The sequence below is a fragment of the Acanthochromis polyacanthus genome, chromosome 3 (genome assembly GCF_021347895.1).
Source record: "Acanthochromis polyacanthus isolate Apoly-LR-REF ecotype Palm Island chromosome 3, KAUST_Apoly_ChrSc, whole genome shotgun sequence".
In the NCBI taxonomy this organism is placed as follows: domain Eukaryota; kingdom Metazoa; phylum Chordata; class Actinopteri; family Pomacentridae; genus Acanthochromis; species Acanthochromis polyacanthus.
In genome coordinates, this window is record NC_067115.1 from 15,552,658 (window position 1) to 15,565,235 (window position 12,578).

The 12,578-nt window shown below is 40.2% G+C and overlaps 1 protein-coding gene across 1 annotated transcript in view; it reads left to right on the top strand.

Annotated features, from left to right (window-relative positions):
• Positions 1 to 888: 888 nt before the first annotated feature.
• dennd1c (DENN domain containing 1C) overlaps positions 889 to 12,578 on the top strand; it is a 34,283-nt gene continuing 22,593 nt past the window's right edge. Inside the window, exon 1 of the mRNA XM_051945585.1 lies at positions 889 to 1,054. The gene's annotated coding sequence lies outside the window, so the exon portion shown is untranslated. The remainder of the gene's footprint in view (positions 1,055 to 12,578) is intronic.

Sequence of the window (12,578 nt, forward strand, 5' to 3'; positions counted from 1 at the left end):
TATATAGTTGAAGTGTTGACACATGATAATAAACAGCTGATAATTTATCCCCACTAGCTGAAAGTCTCGTAAAGTTAACTTTATGAAGGTGCTGCACTACTAATAAAATGGTTAAGGGCTTTGGGGACACCGAGGAGTGACAGGAGGATCATTGTAGAGACAAACCTACAACAGTCACATGCCCACTTGCACTTTATTACACTCACCCTGATTAATTAATGTTTACACGTGATGATGATTTTTCCTCCCACGTACTGAGAGAGAATATCTCTCCCTCCCACACATGCTGAATACACATTAAAGACACTGTGTCCTTCTCAGCTACAACAAAATATTCCAGGTCTTTGATGTCTCATGTGCAGGTATTGTACTTAAGTGTACAGCCATGGCCATAAGTTTGGACACAAGTACCATGACGCTTGTGAATCTTAGAAAATACCACAAAATTGTCACTTACAATATACTTATGTTCTGTAATAGACATCAAAACAGACATAAGTCATGCTGTGTTCAAACTTATGGCCATGGCTGTATATTGTAAGTGACAATTTTGTGGTATTTTCTAAGATTCACAAGCGTCATGGTACTTGTGTCCAAACTTATGGCCATGGCTGTATGTGTGCATATTTATTACCTCCGCCAAGGAGGTTATGTGACACCCGGAGTTTGTCCGTCCGTCCGTCCGTCCGTCCGTCCGTCCGTCCGTCTGTTAGCAAGATAGCTCAAAAACACCTGGGCAGATTCAGATGAAATTTTCAGGGGATGTAGACTATGGTAAGAGGAAGAGCTGATTTAATTTTGGTGGCAATCCGGAAAGGATCCTGGATTCTGGATCACTTTGAATTTTTTAGTATGTTTTAGTATGTGGTCCAAAATATGACTAAAACATCATAGGTTAGTATGTCGTCCAACAAATTGGAGCAAGGTGTCCAGATAGCTCAACTGGTTAAGAAGGTGATTAGTAAACAGAACTGTGTCAGAGATGCAGGTTTGATTCCAGCTCATGATCCTTTACTGCATGGGTTTCCTGTTTTCCTCTCTAACCTTGGCGGAGGTCTGCACTCTCTGAGTGCTTTTCTAGTTATTACTCAAGTTTTCCCTCCTGAAAACAGACACAAAACTGAATCAACACTTTAGTTTCACGCAGGTGTCCACATGCATTTAAATTCATGCCATCCACAAGCAAACACAAAAGCAGTAGTGTCTTCATTTAAGAGAACATTATGACAGTTTTGCTTTCATGCTGAGAGTTAGATGCCAGAATTAATACTACTGCTACTTCTCTAAGATATAGAGTATGCATGTATGCATTTCTTTTTTCAGAGACTGCTGGGAAAATGGGACCACTGAGTCTCCACTGGAGTTTTCTCTCTTTGTCGGACTGCTCATCCTGGGTCTTGGTCTTGAGTTCACTCACATATCCTCTCTTTCACATGTTCTTTATATGCAAAACACCTTGCTGTGCTGCTGATAGAAAACTCAAGAACAGGTTTCGACAATGAGGCACCACTCTCTCCTGTTTTGTCAGTGAATGAAAATTTACAGCCGTGTAAATTTAGTAAAATCTGAGGAAGAATGTACAGCCTCCTTTTTATCATTTTCATAAGACAGGTGATTGAAATAGATAGCTTTCTTTTCACTTCCTTTTACAATCGCATTAAAGCTAAACTTAAGTAGCTCTGCCTTTATCGTGTGCTCTAAGGATGTTTGAAGCTGCTATGATTTAATCCCAATTGTACAGACTGCAGAGCTTAAGTGACACTTCCTGAAAACATTCAGTGTCTCATGATTTTCTATCTCGGCATTCATTCTGTTTCCTATTTCCCGCCTTCTAATTCTGGAGCAGGTGGAAGGGATCTGAAAGGACCTCCACCTGCTCCAGTTGCATGACCCGATCTTCTCCGCTCATCTGCCTCCACTTTACTCTTCAGTTTCCTCTGTATTTATACCACCAATCACCACCATTCAGTCCTTTCCAGATCGTCTTTGGGCACTTCACTTCTGCTTTCCAGCCATTCTGTTTGGTGTGGCCTGTTTTTGACCTCTGTCTGCAGCTCTTTGAAGTTTAGGTTTTATTTCTTTTGCCATGTCTGCCACCCTTATAAGTGTACTTGTTTCATGTGAACTACAAGTTGTCTCCGCCCTGCCTGAGACACAGCGACAAATCTATTCAGCTTTCTTCAAGGGAAAAGATTTTACACCAGGTTCTACAATAGGCTAAAGAAGTCACCAAAAATGGAGAGAGTCATTTGTTTGGTAGCGTTGGGTAGCAAGCTATCTTAAACCCATCATAAATGTTCCTTTTGTTGCTTGAGGTTGTAAAACTGTTGGAGTGGATGTTGCTTGGATTCTGGTTAATTTACGCATTTCTCCTTTCCCCTCCATATCTTTTGATAATTAAATGACCATCTTTGCAGTTTAAATGTTGCAGCAGAAGTGGTCTGTAGATGTTATGCTGGTGTAAAGGAAACTGCTTTGTGAGCTGTGATTTCTTTTCTCATTGCAGTACTTTGAGTGGTAACAGGGCTTCATATTCAGCCTTCTTCATACTTTAAAGAACCGATCCACCCACTTCTTTCTTTTCATTTGGAAATGCATCACATTACAGATGATAATGATGCTGCAGCTGCTCTTCCAATGTGAGTTATTCTTTGATTATACATAAAAACCCACAATAAGCAAAGTAAACTAGAGTTAGTGTGAGGGTTCAGTCAATCAATCTTACAAGCTTGTTGATTCTAAAGTTTTCAGCCACATCTACCTGCCTTCCTCAGCTCGATTCAGGTTCTAGTGTTCTGTATGATCTAGACCTCATTGTCTCTTTCCATTTTGTCATTGTAGCACATTTTATGTTGTAATGTTGTCATACACCATTTTATCTCCATTCTCAGTGTAGATCTTTAAACTGTATCGCCAGAGATCTTGGAGTGTTGAATGTTTTCTGATAAGTGTTGACTCACTTAAACTGAGTCAAGTGTTCAAACCATTCTGAACTTCAGTAAAGTAAGCCTAAAATGAATTAACTTTATGCCCTCATTTACGTTTTTTGTCCAAATTACATCTCGTAAAGTCAGTCACACAGGCATTGGGCTGGAAGAATTAAAAGATATAGGTTAAACAAAGACTGGAATATAAATTAGGACAACTGAGAACAAAGAAATAAGGTTACAGAGCAGATTAAAGTGAATGACTGACTTACTGTTTGAGGAGAAAATATATTATATCAGGGAAAAGAAAAAACACATAATTATCTGAGGATAAGTGTTTTTTCCCTCTGGTTTATTTTTGTTTACGTGTTCTTTCATTTTGGCTTTTGTTGTTTTTTAAACCAGTACATGTGCCAAATGGATATCTAAGGCCTTGTTCACACCTAGAAATGACTACCATCTGGTCACATGTGGACAGCTTTTTGTCAAGGTGTGAATGCACCCAAGACGCACTGAGGATGCAACGAGATCAGATCAGTCGCACCCCGTTTGGAGATGATCTGGGCTTCATGTGGCCATGTTCTGTTTGCAGTGTGAAGATGAAGGAGTCTAGGGCCATGCTGAAGGATGTGTTCATTTGAGTCTAAAGTAGGAAACCGAGAGCTGATCATTAGTGGTCGCTTGAGACACACTAATACCGGGTGTGAACAGGACCTACTACAAGTGGATCAAAGATAAGGATGGTTAGGACACGATGACATTCACTGTCTTCACCAAATAATCTTCAGTCGCTCACTTTTCCTTTCCAAAGGTCTTTCCCTCAGTAATAAACAGCAGCTTTAAGAAGGTAATGGAGGGTTAGTAGACCACGCAAATTGTGGGGTAAGATGAGGACAGAGTGACAAAGCAAAAGGTGGATTAAAAGTCTGGTGTTTTCAATCCAAAGCAGAAGTTTTGGCTTTTGTTTTGAAACATTTTAGACTTTTGTAATACTTGTCATCCAAACTGGTCAGCTTTTTATGAAACAAAAGCAAATCTAAGCACTAGACTATGTTTTGATAATGATGCCTCTGAACGTGGAGAATCATGCCAAAACAATCTACAATAGATTGGTAAAATATGAAATGGGCAAATGGTCGTGTGGTGAATCATGCTTGTTCTGTTTCTACCCAAACAGTAGTAGTAAAACACCCATCCAAGTCTTCACAGAATCCGTAATCGTTGCTAAAGAGGTATATAACTAACACTTGCCCTGTTCATCAAAAAACAAGAGTCAACATTCAAGCCAGTGACACCAGACCCGTGGTTTCAATCCTGTTAAACGTACGATTCACATTTCACACAGCAGGAAACAGCCATCAGTGAGCAGACCGGCTTGAATGGCTGAAAATATTAGAAAAGTGGGAAGAAATTCATAGATCTGGAAGTTGACTAATTCAGGCAAACCTGATGAGGACTGTTTATGTGTCTGTTATGTTACTGCTGAGAAACTCTGAGTGTGTGTCTGACTGCCAAATGAGCAAACGAGTGCACCCTAAATTCTGTTTAAAAAAAAGTGGCAAAACACGAGCCGAATGATTTGGTAATGCAGTAAACGTCTCCAGCAGTTTCCACAATGTGTTGACTAAAGCAATTCACTGATTTTTCGTTAATGAGCCTTTCCTTTTGTGTTTTGTGACTTCCTCTGTTTGTTTCTCTGGTGTGACTGAGAGCCAACATGTTGACATAAAGCATGACTTGTTGTCAGAACGACACAAGTTTCAAAGCTCAGTCATTCATTTGTATCATCATCTCCTTCTCTCCACTCCGCTTAAGGTTGAATATTTATTCAGTTATGCAACAGAAGCCATGTCATTTAATGTCCCTGAGCGACACTGACAAGAAAAACATGAGTTCATTCTCGCTGTTTTTCAACACTACTTCCAACAGAGTTGTAGTTGTGCCAACAAATGCAATTTCAAGTCGCCAGATGTTTGGGAGGCAGCCAGAGCTGTTTGTTTTATATTTTAGCCTGTTGATGTAAAAAAGGACACAACGACAGGAATTAATCTTTAACATGATAGATGATGTAAACAATTCACTTAAAACATGTAGGAAAAACAGATATGTGCTCAACAACACATGTTGATGCCAGGGAACTAAAAAATTAGACATAGAAAAGCCTGCAAGCAAGTTCAGGTATTCAACACACAGAACATGACTCACTCTCCACATAATGCATTCTCCCAATTTGGCAAGCCGCAAAGTTTCCCATTTTTCATTTTATTCTGCCAGTGCTGCTGTTTCTCTGCACCGCCACCAGCCCTGCATCCACCCTCATGCTCTGGGGAAACATATCTACTCATCGCTCCCCGATATCTCCGTGCAAATGCATTCTGTGGGGAGCAATGAGGTTAGCGCGTAGACAGTAAACTCAGTGTTCTGCTTGCTATAAATAAGTGTTTCCAATGTGAGTTGTCAGGCTGCACTCAGTGTTAAGATACATTTTTTCTGCGACATTTTGGAACTGAAAGTCTACTTGTTGGAATGAAATGACACATACAGCTCCTGTATATAATGCTCACTAATTAGCATGTTATATCCCGCTATTTAATCCAAACAAAAGCCGTGCAGTAAAAACACCAATGCTGTTGTACAGGTGGCTGTGTAACTGAACATGGAAACTTCTTACAGTTGTCTATAGACTTCCCAGTGTCATGCTGGGAGCAGTGACCCAGGAAAGTCACTGCTCCACACCAAGAAATAACTGTGCCAATAAACCCTCAGAACATGCCACCTTTACAGTCCCACATGAATCAGAAATTTTCCAAATTAACAAAAGGACATGTGGCTATGAACTTTAGAACACTGTCACACAGTGACTGGTATCTGCAGTATCTGCAGTGAAAAGTGTTCACTATACAAGAAGAGCAATGAAAACATCTACACAAGAAACAGTTTACTATAGCAGTATCTGCTTCACTGGGCCGCATAGGGCCTCAGATGATTCGTATGTGGAAATCCTCAGACTCACTCAGTTTGTGACACTGAGTGAGACAGCAGCTCCAGGGGTGGAGGGAAAAACACCAGGAGGAAATTGAAAAACTCAGCAAAGAGAATGAAAAATTCCAGGGGAACAAGAGGGCACATGAAGAGCAGCACAAGGACCTGCAATGTTTGGGTTAGGGTCAGCACCTCGGGGTGCACAGGGAGTTACTGCAGCAGAAGACAGCCCTGCTGCAGTTAATAGACCACATCAATGACCACAAGGCTGGCAGCTGAATAAAAAAGGGCCAACCAACTCTGCCAGATACAAAGAGTGCAGAACACAGAGAGTCCATCCAGCAGAAGGAAACAAGGAAACCTTCAGATTCCAGCAGGTAACAGCAACACCAAACAGCAGCTGAGCGACAGAGCAGCCGAAGTTCAGCCAATGCAAGAGCAGAACAGACAGAGGAGGAGAAAAGAAGCAAGGATGCAATGGAAGAGAGAAAACAGACGACAAATGAGAACAAAGAGAGAGAAAGACAATGGCAGCAGAGGAATAATCGAGTCTGATGGACAGCTGCCTCATGTTTATTCCTTCCTCTCCCTTCTCCTCATCCTTTTTGGAGAGGCCCCAGAATATTTATCTGACCTTGTTAAGGTGCATCAAACCTCCAGAGCTCTCAGCTGACCAGATGGTCCCGGACGTTCCTCGATCCCTCGTGAAAACCAGAGGAGATTGAGCCTTTGCAGTTGTGGCTCCCATGCTGTGGAACACATTGCTCCTTTCTGTGTGGTCTGCAAACAGCCTCTCCATTTATAAAACACATCTTAAGACCCACTTGTTCACCCTGGCCTTTGGCGGAGCAGAGTCACCTCTACTGGATCTTTTATCTGTTTTATTTCACTGTTGTATTGCTTTGCTTTTATTGTTTCTTATTTCTGATAACTATTGGATCTTTTATCTGTTTTATTTCACTGTTTACTGTGGGGCTGCACAGTGACGTAGTGGTTAGCACTTTCGTGTTGCAGCTAGGAGATCCCCAGTTTGCATCCCGGCCTTCCCGGGATCATTCTGCATGGAGTTTGTATGTTGTCCCGGTGCATGTGTGGGTTTTCCTCCTCATGTTTTTGGACTGTGGGAGGAAACTGAAGTACTCGGAGAAAACCAATACATGCACAGGGAGAACATGCAAACTCCATGAAAGATCAAAAGGATCCCAGGAAGGGCAGGACGCAAACCAGGGATCTTCTAACTGCAAGCCGAAAGTGCTAACCACTATTCCACTGTGCAGCCTACTGAGGTTAATTGATTATTCTAATTATCTTATTCTATTATTCTGTCTGTAGGTGTGAATGTGAGTGTGATTGTTTGTCTCTATGTGTTGCCCTGCGATTGACTGGCGACCTGTCCAGGGTGTCCCCTGCCTTCACCCCAAATCAGCTGGGATAGACTCCAGCCCCTCCGTGACCCTAATGAGGACTAAACGGTGTATAATGGATAGATGTTTTGTTGTTTTGCTTTTATTGTTTCTTATTGTTGATGATTATTTAACTGTAAAGCACTTTGCTTGTCCATAGGACCTTTTTGTAATGTGCTCTATAAATAAAGCAGACACTGACATTGACGCCTTTTCCTTCCATTCTCATCTCTCAGCTCTTCATCTTTACCCCAATGCCTTACCCCATCTCCCCCACACTCACCTCTTTATCTTCCCAATTGCTGTCTTTTTATTCCAACCTCATCGTTGTGCAGCATTTTGATAATAAAAACAGCAATAATCGCAAAAACCACAATAATGATCATCATGATGATACAAGAATAATGATAATATTGATAATAATAATAATAAAACAAAACATTGCACATAACATATTGTTAAAGAAATGTTTTTGGAAAAATATGTTTAAAAATTACAGAATCTGAAAGAAAATCAGCCTGTTAAAGTTTTAGAAATAAATTTAAACAATCAAAATTTTAAAAAAAATTAAGTGTACTTTACCTCAGCTATGATCCCGGGCGCTATGGAGGAGCTTCTGGTAGGGTCTCCCATGGCAGATTGGTCCTGGGAGAGGACCTTTATGACTTGGTAGCAGCGAATACAATCAACTCTGGTTTGGTTCCAGTATTTTTGCAAAAACCAAAGACCAGAGTGAAAGGCCATACCACAGAGCTCCCAGAGCAGCTAGAAGGCTTGAACCCTTAACATCGGATCAGTAACCCTGAACGTGTGATCAGATGTGAAAAATATGTGAAATTCATGTTTATGAGAGGGGGATGTCACAGAAATCTCATGGATGTGACAATTTTGTGTCAAAACTGAAATGAGTGACAGACTGATATTCAACAGGTTAAAAAATACATTTTTGAAATGAAGCCCTTCATCTAATCTAAAGGTCCTTTTTTGAAGTGTTTTTGTCTTTGGTGAATCATCGGGTTTACTGCTGCAGGCTATTGATAAACCTGAATGATTAATGTGCATGTGCATAAATAATAGAAAAGTCCATTTTGAAGTCTGAAATTTACAGGTGTGTGTGTTTGTGTGTGTTATTAAAATGAATTCTCACCCACTTTCAGTACATCTTCACACCTCTTCACAGCAGCTACAATCACATATTTTTCTCAGTGATAAGCCCTGAGACGATTTGAAACCCTTTGTCTGTATCCTTGGAGAAAAAACACAGAGAAGGGGAAAAAGACAGAGAAGGAGAAAGGCAAGAAAGCAAATCAGGAGATCCAGCAGAGCTGCTAGTGCTTCATATAAACATAACTGCTCCCTTAAGACATATTTCATCATACAATTAATTCCGTCTAGTTGCTTTTGGCTTGTTTATTTGGATGTTAATTTTGTTGTTTTTAACTTCCTAATGGCTGTAATTATGATAATGGACTAACACTGTGTAAGTGATTTTGGCAGTGTGTTATGAAAGTGCATGTGTGTGTGTGTGTGTGTGTGTGTGTGTGTGTGTGTGTGTGTGTGTGTGTGTGTGTGTGTGTGTGTGTGTGTGTGTGTGTGTGTGTGTGTGTGGGCCCTGCCTTAATACACATCCAAGTATGACTTTCTCTTATAACTCAGTTGTCTTTTATCTTTCTTTTCTTTTAATGAAGCTGTTTTCTAAATATCTCTCTATAGCAGCATTGATATGGAAACACTATATCACAAAGCACATGCAGAGAAACGCTGCTTCACATGTGCACACACAGCTAGGCAAGAAAGAAACCCTTAAAGGGGAACTTCGTTTTTTTTCAACCTGGGGTCTGTTTCCATATGTAATTTCATACATGTAAGTGATGGAGAAATGAATTTTCGACATAGCTCCAGTATTTAGCCAGGCAGGCAAAACCGAAACACCGGTTTTGGCGCGAGCTATCGTGCGATTTCGGAACGAGATTTGCTTTCTAGCGTCCTGAGATTTGGATACAGACCACAACAAAGAGCGATCACCAGGTAATGTGGAGGTTTTCGTTCACTTCTCATCTCTAGTATGTTGTGGGACACTCATTGAGACCATCTGAGCCGGTCAGTGTGGGGTAAAAGCACATTAGGGCGGACTTTGACGTGGGGGGGCCAGCTGCCCCATACTTTTCGCTAGCCGAGCTGCTAGCTGAGCTGCTAAGCTGCCTGCCTGGCTAAATACTGGAGCTATGTGTCGAAAATTCATTTCTCCATCACTTACATGTATGAAATTACATATCGAAACAAACCCCAGGTTGAAAAAAAACGAAGTTCCCCTTTAATGTGGGGTTGACGAGAATAGTGAGAAACAAAACATGATATGAAGCAAATTACAGAATTCTCTTTGTGTTTATCTTAGATCATGCAAAAGGGGCATAATTTAGTGAATCTAAAACAGGACGATATAAGATAAATCAAAATCTATTTAATGATAAAGGTAAAATAGTGGCTGAGGGATTGATTCTACATAGATTTTATGTGTTGTTGTCGTTTCTTTTTTTCCTATTGCTGCTCTTTCCTCCCATAATCCAATCACATGGGGGTTTTAAATAGTATTGACTGAACATCTGCAAGAACTAAACAATAAAAAGGGCAAATTGGAAGCAATTTGTGCAGTTAAACCCATCAGTGCCTTTTGAAGATAAAAGAAAGGAGTAATCTTGTCAGGTGAAAAGTGTTCATCAAACCGTGTAAACTATATGACCTTTCCCTTACAGATCTCTGTTGCTATGGTGATGGTGAGTAACAGAACACGAGTGTGGTACAGATTCGGTCAATGTAGTGATGCATGTGGGTGTTAATGAACATGTTTTAAAATCACTTTTGATTGTTAATAGGTCTTCTCCTTTGCTGCCTCTCCTTGGTTTGTAGGCTGCCACTAATACTATCAGATTAAAGTTGACCAAAAAAGTCTCAACACGAGCACCATCTTTTTATGAAATGAGTTTGTTTGGTTGCTATGGATAAAATAAAGGATGAAGTAAGTACACTCAAGAAAAATATAAACGCAACACTTTTGTTTTTGCTCCCATTTGTCTGGCTGAGTGGAAACAAAAGACTGAATGAGTGATAAAACCACAACTCTGCATGCATTTAGATAAAACTGGCGCTTATATTAAACTTCTTATTTGTATTTTCATAGAGCATAATATCAAAGAAAATTGTGAAACAGAGGAGCAACAATGAGAGGAAAGAGACTTTTATTCTTCCTTTTGTTCTCTGGCTGATCAGCATGAATGCAGAATGTGCAAAGACTCAGAGGAGTATTTGTTCCATAGAACAAAAATCTAAATTGCAGTATTGTTACACACAAACATGCTGCACACCCACAAATTCTCTCTCTACTAGCCTTCCTCCCTCACTGCGATGTTCTGTTTGCCCGGACTGTTATGTGGATTTACAACAATGGCCAACAGCCAAAACCACTTTGCCTGTTCTTATCTAATCCTTCTCGTATAGATAAACAAGTCAATGGAGGTTCCAGGCTTCTAAACATGTAATTTATGTATGACAACTTTTATGCACTTTTTAGCAGCAGCCCTGATTTACTTGTTGCAAGTATCTTCTCAAGATAAACACCAAATAGCTGCAATAAAACAGTCTCACTTTGATTTTCATGGCACGGTGTGAATAAGGCAATAAATTAGATGTTGCATTACACATAAATAGTCAGTCAAGTTGTCCTTCCTTCTGCCAACTGATGCCATTTTACTTGGAAATGATTCCCCTCCTCTTCTTCTTTGGTGTGTGTGTGTGTGTGTGTGTGTGTGTGTGTGTGTGTGTGTGTGTGTGTGTGTGCACTTTCACTTGCGTGTAAGTGTCCTTTCGAAGTGCTGAGTGGCCTCTTCAGTGATGTAGGTGTTTCCGACAGGTCGGCTGGTTTTATGGCTATCATTAATGAGAGGGAACGCATCTGCCAGCTCTTGCATAAAAAGACAAACTGCCAGTCAAGTGTTCACCTCAACATATTTAAACACCCTGCACTTTATGCGCAGTAGCAAAGCTTTAGGAAGTGCGTGCATGTGTGTGTTTTTAAGAGAATCCTTTCAACGGTTGGACAGATGAAGAGCAGGAGACGTGATGATGATGGTCACAGCGGTGTTCTGGGAGGCGAGACTCAGAGGCAAATGTGACACTATAGGGGAACGTAACCTGAGGCACTGGATGGTTGGTGGAGCGTTTTAAATTTATGACATCAGGGTACGACTGTAAAAAAAAAGGACAATATACTCTGCACACTTCATATCCTCCCAACATAGGAGGAGGCAAATGCAGCAGGAGAATGTCAAGTGTGTGTTAATGTGAGTGTACATTGTGTGTTAGTCTGTAATTCTGCCCCTCCTTTCCTCAGGCGTTCAGAAAGCTTAATGTGCTCCTAAAGAAAAGATACATGCCACCATATTAAAAAGTGAGAAAAATGTAATAGAACAGAAGGTTGGGTTAACCGCAAGCTACATTTTTCATCATAATTTCGAAGTATATTATCCTTGAGAGCTTTTTTTTTCTCATGTGATTCTTATTATTTCTTGCAAATGCACAGTAAAGATAGACGGAAGATATCTATCGCCTTCCTGTGGATGAGAGATGTTACTACAGTGATGTTTGCATTTAGCAGGGCTTCCTATTGGCCACCACTCACACGTTCTTTGCACTTTGTATCATGACACCTTCAGGTACCCATCACACAGTGTACACAATAAACAATGCATTGCAGCTCAGTTATATTTATCATGGAGCCTTCAGAAAGGCTCTCACATTCCAAAATTCAAACATTTTAAGGGATATGCAATAAGTTCATTAAGCTCAGAAAATATTGCTGGACTCACCTTAGGATGTGTACTTTATTTATTCATATATCAATTTATGCAGTTTACTGAAACACTGGGAGATGCTGGTAGTAATTGAGAGATCAGAATAAACTACTTTTGTCGTGCAAATTACCCTCAAAAATATTAAATTGAAAATGCATTTGCTACTTCCTCGATAGCCCTCCTAGGCAGTGAATATGTGGTAAAAATAAATGTTCATAGCTATATCTAAGTGCTGGATACCCACGAAATAAGAAAAATGAAATGCATAGGTTTGTTAGAAGATATTACATTTAGGTAATCTACAGATTTCAGGCTATAGATAACATGTCATTAATAGATTACATTAGTAAAGGATGCAATTACTATATGTAATGTGAACAGACTGAGTCACGTGACCCTCAGGAAAATTATCCCCAAAT